At 34.8% G+C, this 14,861-nt stretch overlaps 1 long non-coding RNA gene across 1 annotated transcript in view; it reads left to right on the top strand.

The window, feature by feature from the left end:
• The window catches only part of LOC110102464, a 40,729-nt gene extending 26,296 nt beyond the window's left edge, over window positions 1-14,433 (top strand). The window contains exon 3 of the long non-coding RNA XR_002303835.2: window positions 14,077-14,433. This is a non-coding gene — a long non-coding RNA (uncharacterized LOC110102464). The remainder of the gene's footprint in view (window positions 1-14,076) is intronic.
• The last annotated feature ends 428 nt before the right edge of the window (window positions 14,434-14,861 follow it).

The raw sequence follows: 14,861 nt of genomic DNA, 5'->3' as shown, positions 1-14,861 counted from the left end.
AAAGACAGCTAGGTGCAATGAAAAGAAAAAGAACGAAAATTAAATACAAAAAGGGATGTAGGCATTGTTGTTCTTGGGTACACTTCTTTGAAGTCAAGTGTACCCTAAAGCAACATTAACAATGCCCTTTGTTATTCCCACAATCCAAATGAGGCACTTAATACAAACCCGACATGACTACACAAGCTATTCCCTACCAAACTCAAAGCAAACAAGAGAAGCTCAAGTTCCAAAAAGAAAACAAACTAGACCTAAAACATCACTTCTCTTTCTATCAACTACACTCTTCCAACAATACATCTTAAAAGCAAACATTAACAAAAGAGACACAATTTAGACAAGATATATCATTTCATTTCAAGAAAGAGAGGTCTAAAGAACTTACAAATACAAATCTACTCTACAAAACTTATTAAATCCAAATCTAATTTATGAAATTTTCTTTAGTTTTGTTTGAATGAAAAGCTACATGAAATTCTACACAAATCATTTATCAAAATTTATTTCTTGTTTTGACACAAAACTCTACAAAAATCATCTATCAAAATCCTCTCTTTTGACACAAAATCCTACCAAAACAACCAATAATCAAGTGCATTTTTCTTTCATTTGGAGTGGGGTAAACTTGTGGAAGTTTTTTTTTAATGAATGGGCACTATAAAGCCCTTTATCAAGAAACATTCACAAGAAAAAAAAATTACAAAAACAATTCGGAAAATTCGTCATAAAACTTTATTATACAAAAAGAACTCGCAAAACCTTCAAAAAGGCTCCCAACCAAAGATCCATTCATAAAATCTTTTAATACAAAGCATACGACCTTGCACTTGAATCAAAAATGCCTTCAAAATCTCAATCAACATAAAGCATGAGAGGAAACAAACTCATAAATCTCATTCAAATCTTCCTACTATGCAGTCTATACTCCAAAACTACACTTTCATAGTTAACCACTATTGAGAAGCAAGAAGAATATCACCATTCCTGTATTTCTCAAAAAGAAATTAACCTAAATCAAACAACTTTGCAACCAAACCATATACCTCCAAAGATTAGAACATGGAGCATGTACAGATTTTCTTTTGTTCTTAATAACCATATGGATCTCATTCAGTATCAAATGTATATCATCACGATTTGCTAAGAATTCTAGATTAGCATCACATTAAATCCATAAAACAACAACTTTTCACAACCAAAAGCTACTAGAAAGAGGACAAGGTACTAATGCTCTCTTGAACTCCCTACTGTAAATAACACAAACACATATATTTGGTGAAAGAAATGAATCATTACTTCATACAATAATCTATTCCTTGAAAGTCAATATAGCATGCTTGCATAACCATTAGAAAATTGCTTGGTAAAAAAAAAAAACTTTCAATCATTAGATATTTCTCCAATTTTTTTTTTTTATGGAATAGGATAACTACAACTAAATGCTCTTTATGAGGCAATGGGAGCCATACATGGAAGTAGCTACAAGTATAGATAACAAAGTTTCCATGTATATTCACGATTTATGAAGTAGCGTTTTATTAAAGAGTAATCGAACCCCACGATTTTCACAACCAAATTTAACATGCTTCCTAGTAGACTTCATGTCGTAAATCTTCAAGGATTCGTAGCATTTCATATTCTCCCTTAAGAGTTTCAACGATTTATATCTTTATACTTCAAGAAAAAAAAGAAAGAGAAACTGAAATTCTTTTTTTTTTTAAATCTGATGAAAGAAATAAATAGAGACAAATCTATCTTTTAATACTACAACTTTTTTTAGTGGCATTTGGACGAACATTTGATATGCATTATTCATGAAACCATATGAGACAAGCTAGCATAAGGATCCCATTTATACACCTAGTAGATTGGCACCATTTAAGTAGTTTACAAAACAAAACTCATTATTCACATGATAAATCATTTCAATAAAAAAAAAACATGGAAGAATGAACATAAGAAAAGAAGGGTTTTATTCTCAGATTTTTTTGCTAACAAAACTCCAAACACTGTATTTAGGCAATTTCTAAACGAACTAGCTTATCGTGTAAAAAAAACTCCAATGCAAGCAAAAAAAGGCTAAGTTCTCTTTGTAGCATTTCACCAAATACTTAATATGCATGGTTTGGTGTAAGAACAACCTAATTTCCTATGGCCTTTAACAATTTATACATGGAAAATATCTCCAAATGATGTACAACATGGTGCGATTAAAAAAAAAGTAGATTTCAAATGAGTTTTTCCTCCAAGCAAGTTTACACATGTATTTTTCTTAGTAAGCGAAACAATAAATATTTTAGGTGCAAATGTTGACAAATAACATAGCTTTTTCATGATCTATAACAACCTAAACATAGTATTCTAAATCATTTATCAAATAGAATAAGTAATGTTAAAGCACCTATCCCACATACCCAATAAACAAATAAACTCGCCCTCCAAATAATCATGAATCAACACATTCATTCGCATGCCATTTTTCCCAAAACTAATACGACCATCACAAAAAAAAAAAATATTAAGTTTAAATGAGAAACACTTATGAAAGAGCACCTTGGCTCTACACATACTTCACAAAATAACCAAATTGATTTTTTAGCTCTGGACGATGTATTGAAGAAGCTTCTATATTAACGAACTCACTACAAAAAGCCTTAATACAAACAAATACTTAGGGTTTTCTTTTGGGAGCATTTCAACGAACACTTGATATGCAAAGTTTTAATGGAGAAAGAACATGGGTTCACAAGCCTTGCCACAATTCACACCTAAGACTTCTAAATCACGTGGTATAGAGTAAATACAAGCTCCCATAATAATTACTCATTTCAAAACAAAATAAATCAACTAGTTAGAAAGAAATGTAAAACAAAATACGATAAAACCAACTACTATCATCACAAGCTATTGTAAAATTTTAACATAGTTAATGAATATTTTCACTTAGAAATCTATGGAGCAAGAGGTGTAATGACATACACGCCTCAAAGCTTCAATCCACATTTAAATCTAAACCAAAATAAAACTCCCTGTAGGTAGGACTTGCAGCCAATTGAGATTATTCTCAAACTTCTAGATTCGAATGAAAGGATGTCATGGTAGCTAAAGTAGAACAAGGAGATTAAGGAAGAGGGAAGAAAAAGAAGGAAGAAGAAGAGGTGGAGAAGAAGAAGAAGAAAAGGAGAAGAGAGAAATACTCACCTTGCAAGGGATGAGAGACCGACGGCTAGAGGCGACAGGAGCAAGTCCATTCGAGAGGGTGATCGGGATCCGTCCGGGTGGCGTCGGATTTGGGTTCGATGCAGGGATTCGACCCCAGCTAAGGTCGGACGAGCCTCAGCTTAGTCGGAGTTCGCGAGATGGAGAGGGAGAGCTAGGCGCTCCTTCGTGCTCCCACCGACCAGAGAGAACGAAAGAGAGCGGAAGAGGGAGTTCAGGTTCCTTGCTTCCGAAACACAGAGAGAACCGAGAGAGAGTCGTGAAAGAGAGAGAGCGAGACCGTGAGAAGTTCGGCCTCCTTGCTTCGGTTCGAACAGAACAGAGACAAAGAGGGAGAGCTGGGCGCCTGAGTTCCGGAGCAGGAGGAGGAAGATCGGGAGTAGGGGCGTGAGCGAGATTGTGAGAGAGAGGGCGCGGGGGGTGTCTGTCCCCGCCGAGAGCACTCGTTTAGAGTAAATCAAAACTGTCGTCGAAAGAGGAAGCCCGCCTCTCGTCGTCTCGCTTCGGCTTTCGAAATCCTCCTGGAAGAAGCTCGCTCACTGCTCGATGTCTGCCCGAGTCGCAGAGGATCGACTGAGGAGCGGGATTTGGGCTGAAACAAATATTTCGTTTGATCGAAGCCGTCGACACAATTACTGGATTTAGGAAATGAATTCAAATTCTTTGGAAAGTCAAATGGATTTGGATGTGATTAAATTGAGCTAATTCAAGTCTAATTCGGTTAAACCAGATTAGACTCGAGTCCAAAATTTGAGTCAATTCGAGTCGGTTCGGGTTCGAGCCGGGTCGATTCGAGTTCGAATTGGGCTCGACGGGGTTCGATTAAATCGATCGAAAGTGCTCGAGCACATTCGAGCCAAGATCGAGGTCAACAGGGTTTATGTTGAAAACTACTTCGTTTGCATTGCTTTGAATTTCCTAAATATTTTAAATTGGTTTAGCATTCTTATGTAACTTGGCCTAAACGGATGTGACCGCTTGTTAGTTTTCTTTTGTTGTTTTTGATTGCTAATAACTTAAATGGTGTTGCTCTTTAAATTATTGTGCAAACTTTCCTTTCAAGCATTGTAGTTATACATCAAAATAATTCTAAAACTTGAGGGTTTCTTCTATAGCTTGAGAGCTACTTCTTCTCTACTTATTTTTTCTCCGAGTCTTCTATCTAATTCTCCTCTCCACAAGTTTCCACCCCATTGTAACCTTCTTCTAAAAGTGTGAGTAGTATTGGTTTGTCAATTTTGTTAGTATTTGTCAGAGGAGTTGTGGCGGACGTTGGATCAAAGTTGCTGTGGTGGACCACTGGTTTGCATGTCCTTGAGCATTCTATTTACCTAATTATCGTTATATGTGAGGAGACTACTAGTTGGTTGTTATGAGGGTATTTTTTTAGTAAAAAAAAAAATCAATTTGTTTCATGTTCATTTTGGTGATTTGCTTACGAAGTTTTGGATTGATACATGTCCTACTTTCTTTTGTGTTCTCCATTTGGTTTAGATCTTTATAGTTCCCATCAATTTAGTATCAGAGCCTAGGTTAGTGTGTGAGTCTTCTCTTTCAAAAATAAAATGAATAATCAAAACAATCAAGATTGACAACAAATGAGGTAACAAATAGCTAACCTACAACAACAATTGGATGCTATAGCTCACACTTTGACTACCTTAAATGTGAACAATGCACAAAACACTGAAAGTGAAGTTGAAACTCCTAGAAATCAAAATGGGCAAAATAGACAATGAGATCATGGAATTAAAGTTGATGTAAGCGAATTTGAAGGTAAGATGCAACCTGAACAATTTCTTGAATTGATAGAAAAAATGGATCAATTTTTTGAATAAAAAAAAATCTTAAAACTAGAAAGTTAGGTTTGCTAGTTTAAAACTGATGGGTCATGCTCTAACATGGTGTAAAAATCTTCAAAATAATAGGGTTAGGAGATTCTTCCCTTTTGATCATTCCTGAACTCTGTTTCAAGATTAAAATAATATTCGTCAAGGGAGTCAACCCATAGAAGAATACATTAAAAAGTTCTACAAACTAAAATCAAGAAATGACTTGAATGAATCTGAAGAACGAACCATAACTCGATACATCAATGATTAAAGTGGTCTATTCAAGATCAATTGAACTTACATCATGTAATTAAACTCGATGAATCTTATCGAATGGCACTAAAGATTGAAAAATAACAACAAAGAGATAATAATAAATCAATTGAATCAACTAAGCTTCGACAATCTAGTGAGATTAGAATCAAATTTTCACAAACCTCCATTGGAGCTTCTTATTCAAATCCAAATCTGCGAACAAAATCTAATGAAACTCAAACCGTTGATAAAGGAAAGGGTGTAATAGGACCAAAGCCAATTGGACCATGTTACAAATGTGGCTTATATGGACACCTTTCGACAACTGTAGAAAGAATATCCCTCCTTGGACCAATTATATTGAGAAAGAGGATGACTTAGAAAATGAGGAGGAAGTTGAATCTGAACCAGAAAATCAGATAGAGTTAGAACAGATTGATGTTAAAGGTGATCAAGGGGACCAATATTTAGTTATTCAAAGGGTCTTAACTACCAAAGTTGACACCGGGGACAAATGGCTTAGGCGAAATATCTTCCGAACCACTTGCATTGTTGAAGGAAAACTCTGTACCCTTATGATTGATAGTAGTAGCTCAGGAAACTTTGTACCACAATTGATGGTAGTCAAACTTAAGCTAAAACCCAAACCACTTGCTAAACCCTACAAGATATACTGGTTTAAAGGAGGAGGAGAGGTCCCTGTCACACAACAATGCACTGTTAACCTCTCAATTGGAAACTCTTATAGAGATCAAGTAGTGTGTGACATCATGCTCCTTGAAGTATTTCATATCTTATTTGGTCATCTCTAGCAATTTGATCACAAGACAATTCACAATGGGGAAAGAATACTTACACCCTCACTTGAAACAACAAAGAATTCACCTTGTACCCCTAGAAGTATATTTCTGACCCTCCTACCAAAACTACCCAATCAACAATAAAAGCAACCACTCCTAGATTACTTCTCAACACAAATGAGCTAAAAAATTTTGAGATAGTTTATTTAGTGTTAGGGAAAGAATTTGAGCAAACTACTGAAATTCTCGTAGCAATACAACCATTGATTAAAGAATATTTTGATATAACTCCTGATGAGTTACCAAAATCATTGCCACCCATGAGAGATATTCAACACCACATCGACCGAATTCCTGAAGTAACTTTACCCAATCTCCCTCACTATCGGATGAGTCCTAATGAACACGAGGAATTACATAAACAGGTGACTGAACTTCTGGATAAAGGTTTGATCAAGGAAAGTATGAGTCTATGTGCTGTTCCAGCCTTGCTTACACCCAAAAAAGATGGAACCTAGCGGATGTGTAGACAGTTGAGCTATAAATAAGATAACTATCAAATATAGGTTTTCCATCCCTAGATTGGATGACATGCTAGACATGCTTAGTGGTGCAAAAGTCTTTTCCAAAATTGATTTGTGAAGTGGATATCACCAAATAAGGATCGATTCTACCTGGTGATGAGTGGAAGACAGCTTTCAAAATGAAAGAAGGTCTGTATGAATGGTTAGTCATGTCTTTCGGATTGTCAAATGCCCCTAGCTTGTTTATGAGGACTATGAATCATATTTTATGACCTTTCATTGGAAATTTTGTGGTAGTTTGTTTTGACAACATCCTGATTTATAGTAAACACCCTAATGAACTCTTGAACATGTGAAATAAGTCCTATAAACCTTAAGAGAGCAAAATTAGTACATCAATTTAAAAAAGTGTTCTTTCATGACCCAAAGGTTAACTTTTCTTGGATATATTGTCTTTGCTGATGGTATTAAGGTAGATCCTGTCAAAATTGAAGCTATCCAAAGCTGGCCAACCCTGAAGAATATCAGTGAAGTTAGAGGATTTCATGGTTTAGCATCCTTTTATCGTAGGGTTATGAAAGACTTCAGTACTTTAATTGCACCCATCACTGATTGTCTAAAAAAAGAAAATTTTAAATGGACACCTGAAGTTGAACAAGTCTTTCAACTAATTAAAATGAAAATGAGCTAATCACCCATTTTTAGTTTACCAGACTTTGATAAAATATTTGAGGTGGACTGCGATGCATCCCATATTGGCATAGGAGCTGTAATTAGTCAAGAAGGTCGACCCATTGCTTACTTTAGTGAAAAGTTAAATGATTCTCGGTCTCGATATTCAACATATGATGTGAAATTCTATGCAATTGTCCAGGCCTTGAAATTTTGGAGATGTTACCTTATTCAAAGGGAATTTATGTTAAATACTGATCACGAAGCACTCCGATTTTTAGGATCTCAAAAGAACTTAAGTAAAAGACATGTCAAATGGACATCTTTCCAGCAAGAATATTCTTTTCATCTAAAACACAAGGCTGGAGTGGTCAATAAAGTTGCTGATGCTTTAAGTAGACGGTAACCCTTTACCCAAACATAACTTCATTTGATTCCTTAAAAGAAAATTATGCCACTGATCAAGATTTTAAAGATATTTGAGAATCATGTCGCACTTCGGGAATTAATCTTTCTTCTCAATTTATCATTCAACAAGGATTTTTGTTTAAAGGAACTAGACTCTGTATCACCCAAAGCTCACTATAAGAACAACTTGTTTAAGAACTTCACAGTAGAGGATTAGGGGGGACTTTTTGTCCAAGGAAAAACCATTGCTTTAGTTGAAGAAAAATATTATTGACCCCATATGAGAAAACAAATCATCAAATTTGTAAAACAATGTAAAAAGTAAAATATGTCAATCTTTTAGGGGAACAACTCAAAACATTGGTTTATATATTTCTCTTCCAATTCCGAATAAACCCTAGGAGGATATCTCCATGGACTTTATTTTAGGACTACAATTACTGCTCGAAAATTTGATTGTGTTTGTTGTTGTTGACCGATTTAGTAAAATGACACATTTCATTCCTTATAAAAAAACCTTTGATGCTTCACATGTTGTTGATCTTTTTTTAAAGAAATTGTGAGACTCTATGGCATACCCAGGACTTTCACCTCTGATAGAGATACTAGGTTTTTAAGTTATTTTTGGAGAACACTTTGGTCAAAGTTAGGGACTACTCTCTAATTCAGTAGTGCATATCACCCACAAATAGATGGACATACTGAAGATGTCAACAGAAGTTTAGGAAACTTGCTTAGATGTCTTGTTGGTGAGAAACCTTCTCAATGGGATTTGATTTTACCCTAAGCCGAATTTGCTTACAACAATTCTATTAACTGATCTACTAGAAAGACCCCTTTTGAAATCATTTATGGCCAGCCTATTCCTCATATTTTAGACCGAACTTGTTTACCCATGCCTAATAAAATCAGTGCTGAAGCTACATAATGAAAGTAATTTGCAATTTAATTCAATTTAAAAATGTATAATAAGATAAAAATTAGGGTTTCTACAGGGGCATATGGTTGGGAGATCACAAAACACAACAAGTGTTTTGAGTCTTAAGACTATCTAAGTTTTCAAAATACTCATATAAATTAGAGCCAATGTTCGGTGATATCCGACTGTAGCACCTCCACCAGGTTGGATAGAGGCGACTGATGCCTTTAGTCAACTTCCTTTTTTGATCGGTACCATTACTTGCAATTTATGCAAATAAAAAAATTAAAGGATTATAGTACATTTAATAATTTAGCATTGAAATAATTGAAAAATATTATCTAAATCAAAACTATCTTTTTTTCGGGCTTGCACATCGGCTCGGTTGGCTTTTGCCTTTTGAACTTTCCACCTTTGATATCATATCATATATTTTTCCAAAATTCAAGAAAACAATATTTAGGAGTCCAGCTAGGGTTTTTGCTTGGTTCGAATCAGTGAGGGATGGAAGCAAGGAGGGCTCCGACCTTGTCCTCATGCGAGAGAGCCTATAAAGGGGGACAGGTTTCTGTTGGTTAGGGCAGGGGGTCATGCCAAACAGAGAGGCCATGGGAGAGGGGGATTTCTCTTGGAGCTTCTCACACGAGAGAGAAGGGATGGGAGAGGAGGTTTCACGAACTGGGAGGAGACAAGGTGGGGGGTTTGGTTTTGCGAATGAAAAGGGGGAGAGGTGAACGTGGAAGGGGCGGTTAGATTTACCCAACCGAACCCAAAACCACCTCTTTTTTAACTTAAATTTTAATTCAATTGACGAAAAATAAAATTGTTTTAATTTAAATTCAAATGCCAAATTTTTAGTTAATTAGCTTCAAAATGTATATAAAGAACTTATTTTAATGGAATTAGAAAGTTAATTGACATTTTAAATTGGATTAATTTAAATGCATTTATTTAATTTGACCAATGTTATTTTAGTTTGATTGGCTTGCGATGAGTCAATTTGCGCTTATTAGAGCCATCTACATTAAATCAAACTCGAATCAAGCTGATTAAACTTGATATTGCGTAGATTTATATCGAAGAATTTCAATTGATAACGATATGAATTTGATTGATTTAAGATGAGTCGAATTAGTTCAAATTAGAAGGATGAGTCAATGTTACGTCAATGGGTATCCACCTAAGGGAAATCCTATAGGCGACGTTTATGCTATGTTACGAAGACTTAGGAGTTAAAGATGGATTCCGAGTAAATTGACTTCAAATAATGAGGTCAACATTTGGGAGCTGGGTCTTCCAACCATGCTAGAGAAAAACGTGTATGGTAGGTGTCAGACGACACCGCGGTCGTGATCTTCAATCCCACCATGCCAGAGAAATGCGTCTATGGGTCTTCGGGGGTACCTGTTTGAGATACATGGTTCTTTTCTCGTAGGCATGATGACACATACACGGATACTTAAAGTTGTCCCCACCATGTTAGAGAAAAGCACGTACAATATATACTTGCCTCACCGCAAGCATCGCATTGGGTTCCCTCCCACCACCATAGAGAAAAGCATATTTAGGTTATTTTCTAGTGTGTCGCGAGCACCAAGAACATGATTTTAGAGGATTTTGAGTTTGAGAAAGCATTTGTACCTTCGGCGAGGTGGCAACGGCGACTAGGTGGCGTCCAAAAATGTGCACACGAGGATTCTTCTTTTTTTCTTTTTTCTTTTTTTTTTCTTTTTATATTTTTCTTCTTCTTTTTCTCTTAAATAATAATAATAATAATAAAATAATAATAATAATAGAAATCATATATAATAAATAATAATTAAAAAAACAAAGGGGCTGCTATAGGTTTGGGTTTATGAGGGTGGGTCGTTGGGCCTTGGAGGGTAGGAAGGTTAGAGGGATGTGAGCTTTGGAGTTAATTAAGTTGGCCTTAAGACTTTGGCTGTGAGGGGAGGTCGCGAATTTTTTGGAGCCCACAATTTAAATGAGAATTTGACCCTTAACAGGACATAATGAAGAAAAATGATTCATGTAGCCGACCCCATGTAGTGGGATAAAGGCTTATTGTTGAAAGGAACTTCAGGCAAAAGAACTTTATTCAAAAGGGGAAACCTGTACAGATGCAAATTATGCAGGATTTATGATTGGTAGGAGGTCAACTTAATGATATTGAGTATTCTTATTAGGCAATCTCGTGACTTGAAGAAGTAAAAAAGCAAAATAGTAGAGAAGCTGAATTTTGATCCATGTCATTAAGAATTTGTGAACTTTTATGGCTACAAATTTTCACTAAAGATAATGAATAATTGTTAATAGAGTATAAGTTTGCAATCTTTAAATTTTATGTATTTGTTGTTTGATTTTAACACATCTCATTAGATTGTATCTGAAATTATAGGAAATCATACAATCCTCAATCCACAACAGGAAAATCATGATTTTTGAGTGTAAAACCTGTTATTAATGCATAGCGGATATCAGCTAAAAAGATAAGCAAAGATGTAAATGCTGTTCAAAATGTCCCTATCATGTTAAGAAGTACTAAAAAAAGTTGTGTTAAGTATCAAAGTGATGTTGGATGGTTTAAAAAAAGAAAACTAAACTAAAAAAATTCAAGCGTCCCACCCAACGTTATTGATAATGACGATATTTACATCTCCCACCATCTCTTAGGCTATGCTGATACTTCTGTATATTGTTGTTTTTTATTCAACAACATTGATCCCTTAAGTTTACATCTTTTTAATCATCCCTTATATATATATATATATAACTACAAAAGCTTTTATGGGCCTTTTAATGAGTTTAGACAAGTTGAATTGGTCTTCAAATCTATAAGATCTCTTTCCCCATCCCTTCAAATAAATCGTATTAGAAATTTTAGCACTCCATAAAATCCCATGAATTCCTTATTATGAATCGTTATCTAATCAATCCTCTTAACTCTCAGTAATTGTCTCATGCTTGTCGCTTATATGTGGCCAGGCCCTTTTGTCAACTGGTTGTTCATCATTTTCATATGTTTTGCTCCCATTATGCTACTCAATTCTCTCTTTGTAACACCAAATATTAGATGGTCTCTAAAAATTCTCTCCCCTTTCGTATTTTTCATCGTCATCAAAGATGTGTCTATATGAGTTTCTTCATCTTTGACATATTCTCAAATTGTCTTCTTGATGCTCCACATTCCCTAATATTGAATCAAATGTGCAAACATTGAGTTAGCATTCACTTAAGATGCGCATCTCATCACTTATAAAAAAAATAAAATAAAAAATTGAGTTAGCATTCACTGGGATTTAGACTCTACCTTTGCTGATATTTCCACTGTTGCTAGAGTTAATAAATATCATTTAAAACCTCTACACTTGAAGAGGTTTATGATAGATCGGTTGGACCTGGAATGGTCCAGGTCTATAGGAAGCGGACTCCTTTCACCTAGCTCCACAAGTGTTCGTCCCCTTTGGGGGTAGGTCCCACACTTTAATGCAAAAAATTAAGAGGTGGTTTAGGAGGAAAAATTTGAAGTAAAGGACTGTTTAGGGATTTTGAAGTTTGTTGTTTTGCTTTAAGTAGATTATTGTCCCTAGGGTTAGGGTTATCTGGTGTTTTTCTAAAAGTTGAAGAGTTCTTTGGATTTTTTTGAGTTCTAGCGGCATCTAGAGATTTGTGAGAGCCAGATCCTCCTCTCCAATTGAGGATCCATTGTATCTTGTTATTTTTTTCGTTAGTATTTCAACCAAATTCTTTTTAATTTCTGGTTTGAACCTTACTAAAATTCAAATTTGGACAAGGAAAGTCACTTTCTCTTGGGAGTATTTCCTATCAGTTTATCACTCCGCATCTAAAGCAATTAATTTATAACAATGAAGAAAGATAATTCATGGAAATGAACCTGTAGCATTTCAAAATTGATATATGAAATGAAGTGTTGGTAGACTTAATTTTGTTGGGCAGAAGGTGAAAATATTTATGCTAGCATAAATCAAAGTCAGTTAAGAATACATATAAAATTATGTGTGGTGTGAAAAATAGGAGTGCACACATATGTTAATCTAAAATATGACTTTACTAAGGTTCAACATCTTCCCATAAGTGATGTACGCTTATTTGAACCTATTGTTCAGCACATATTCATTGTAGTATATTACTTTTCATCTTGCATGCTAAACCTTAAAACTAAATCTTAGGATTTTGATCATTGATTAGCTGTCTCCTTGTTTGGACTTGGAGCTTTTTAATACAATCATTTTTCTTAGTAATCCATATTTAGTTTAATCCATATTTCATCTTTTCAATCCTCTATAGGGATATTTGTATAAAACTCCCAACTCTTTCGTCCTTTTTGTGGAGGACTATAGTTTTGAAAATTGCCTTACAAGGGTAGTAGTTTGCTCCTTTTGCAAATACTGACAACCAAACATAGCGTACATGTTGGGGTTTCTTAAAAACTTATCTTAATGTTGGGTTTCCTGAAACCCTAGCATTCCTTCTAGAGTTTGTTATGAAATTTTGATATGCAACTTAGGTATAACTTTAATGGTAATATGGGAATTCCAGGGTTTCAAGAAACCTATGCGTATATGCCATAGTTTAGATAACTTGGCATGCCTGTGAGGATTGGTTCTTCTGATTTGTAAAATAGGGCAAATTATTGTCTTTTTTTGCAAAGTTTTGAAATTATTGTCCTTAAAAAATCAAATTATAAGGATTTCTATAAAAGAACCCCTCCTTTTGCAAATTAAGGCTTCGTTTGATACGACTTTCTTATTGCTTCTTAAAGTAGCTTTTTAATGCAAAAATTTTAAATTTTATATTAAAAAATGACTTTAAGAAGCAGGAAGAAAGTTGTCTCAAATGAAACCTAAATCTGCATGACCTATTCCTTTATTTTCCTGGCCCAGGTAGTATTTTTACTGGCATCACATGCAAAAAATCGATCAATGGTGCTATTCAGTGGTAATATGGTGATGACATCTGCTGACAACCATACAGAAGCAATTCAATGTGGTGGCTATAGCATGTTCTCCTCTTTTTCTTTATTTTTATGTCGATTTCCTTTTGTTTGCGCTATACTGCTTTTGTTTGCTTTTGGAAGATATTATACATGATTTGTAGGATTCTTTTGTCCTTTATAAATTTCAAAACCATTCTTTCAATGTCCTGTACTTCCCATCCTGTGACAATATCTGCTAGACCTTTTGCATATAGTATTTGACATTTACAATATCTAATGAATTATGATATTATAGTATAATGCCTGTTCCGATATTTGCTACTTGTCAATGGGCTGATGTCTTCTTATGGATTGAGTGATTCTCTTCTTTGTGGGACTGCATAATCCTTGCATTTATTTCTATGATACTATTTTGTGCCATTGTTCATGTTGCATTACTGTATATCGGCATTTAATTCTTGACATTTATCGATTATATTTTCTTCTCCAGGGTATCACAACTGCAGCTCTCACTCTTGTTGTCCTGGGCTAGCTGGAGCTACCCATCCCCAGCTTACAGAATCAAAAGAATCCGACTAACACTAGAAACAAACTAGAATTGAAAACATGAACATTTGGTTCTGAAATATTTTTGTGCTAAATTTGGATAATTGATTGAACGATACCCTGGAGCATAGCAAATTTATTCATAAAACCTTCTGATGTACCTTCTAATTTTTAGTTTTTAACTCTTAGGTCTTCATTAAGTTCTTAAGCTAGGCTTGGAATAGATCTGAGGCTCCCAAAACCTGTGGATTAAATATGTTGTTACACTATTTTCAATGATGCATGAAGTAAATTTCTTGAAGCTTGGGATAGATCATAGAAAAGGTAAAAGTTCTCGTGTAAATTTAGGCTTCGTTTGGGACGGTTTTCTTTCTGCTTCTTAAAACAACTTTTTAGTAGAGAATTAATTTTTGTTTTACTAGAAAACTTCTTTAAGAAGCAGAAAGAAAACCGTTCCAAACAAAACTTAACTCTGTGCAACTGCGTGAGTAATTTTTTTTTATATTTTTATTTAGACTTTTGTATCTATGTTGTGAGGGTCAAAACCATTGTCATGAGCAAATTAATTTCATGACTCATATTGGTTGGTTGAGCCTGTGCCATGTAGTGAGATCATCTGGACAGATTTACACTGTTGTCTTTGCTGATGCTGAGCATTATTTGCAAGGTGCAATAAACACCTAGGCCTAAATATTGGTACTTTCACTGTTTTGCATTAATGAGTTCCAG

Source organism: Dendrobium catenatum, unplaced genomic scaffold, assembly GCF_001605985.2.
Source record: "Dendrobium catenatum unplaced genomic scaffold, ASM160598v2 original_scaffold_252075, whole genome shotgun sequence".
NCBI lineage: Eukaryota > Viridiplantae > Streptophyta > Magnoliopsida > Asparagales > Orchidaceae > Dendrobium > Dendrobium catenatum.
Note: the sequence above shows the minus strand (reverse complement) of the source record. Positions and strands in the feature narration are given on the sequence as shown.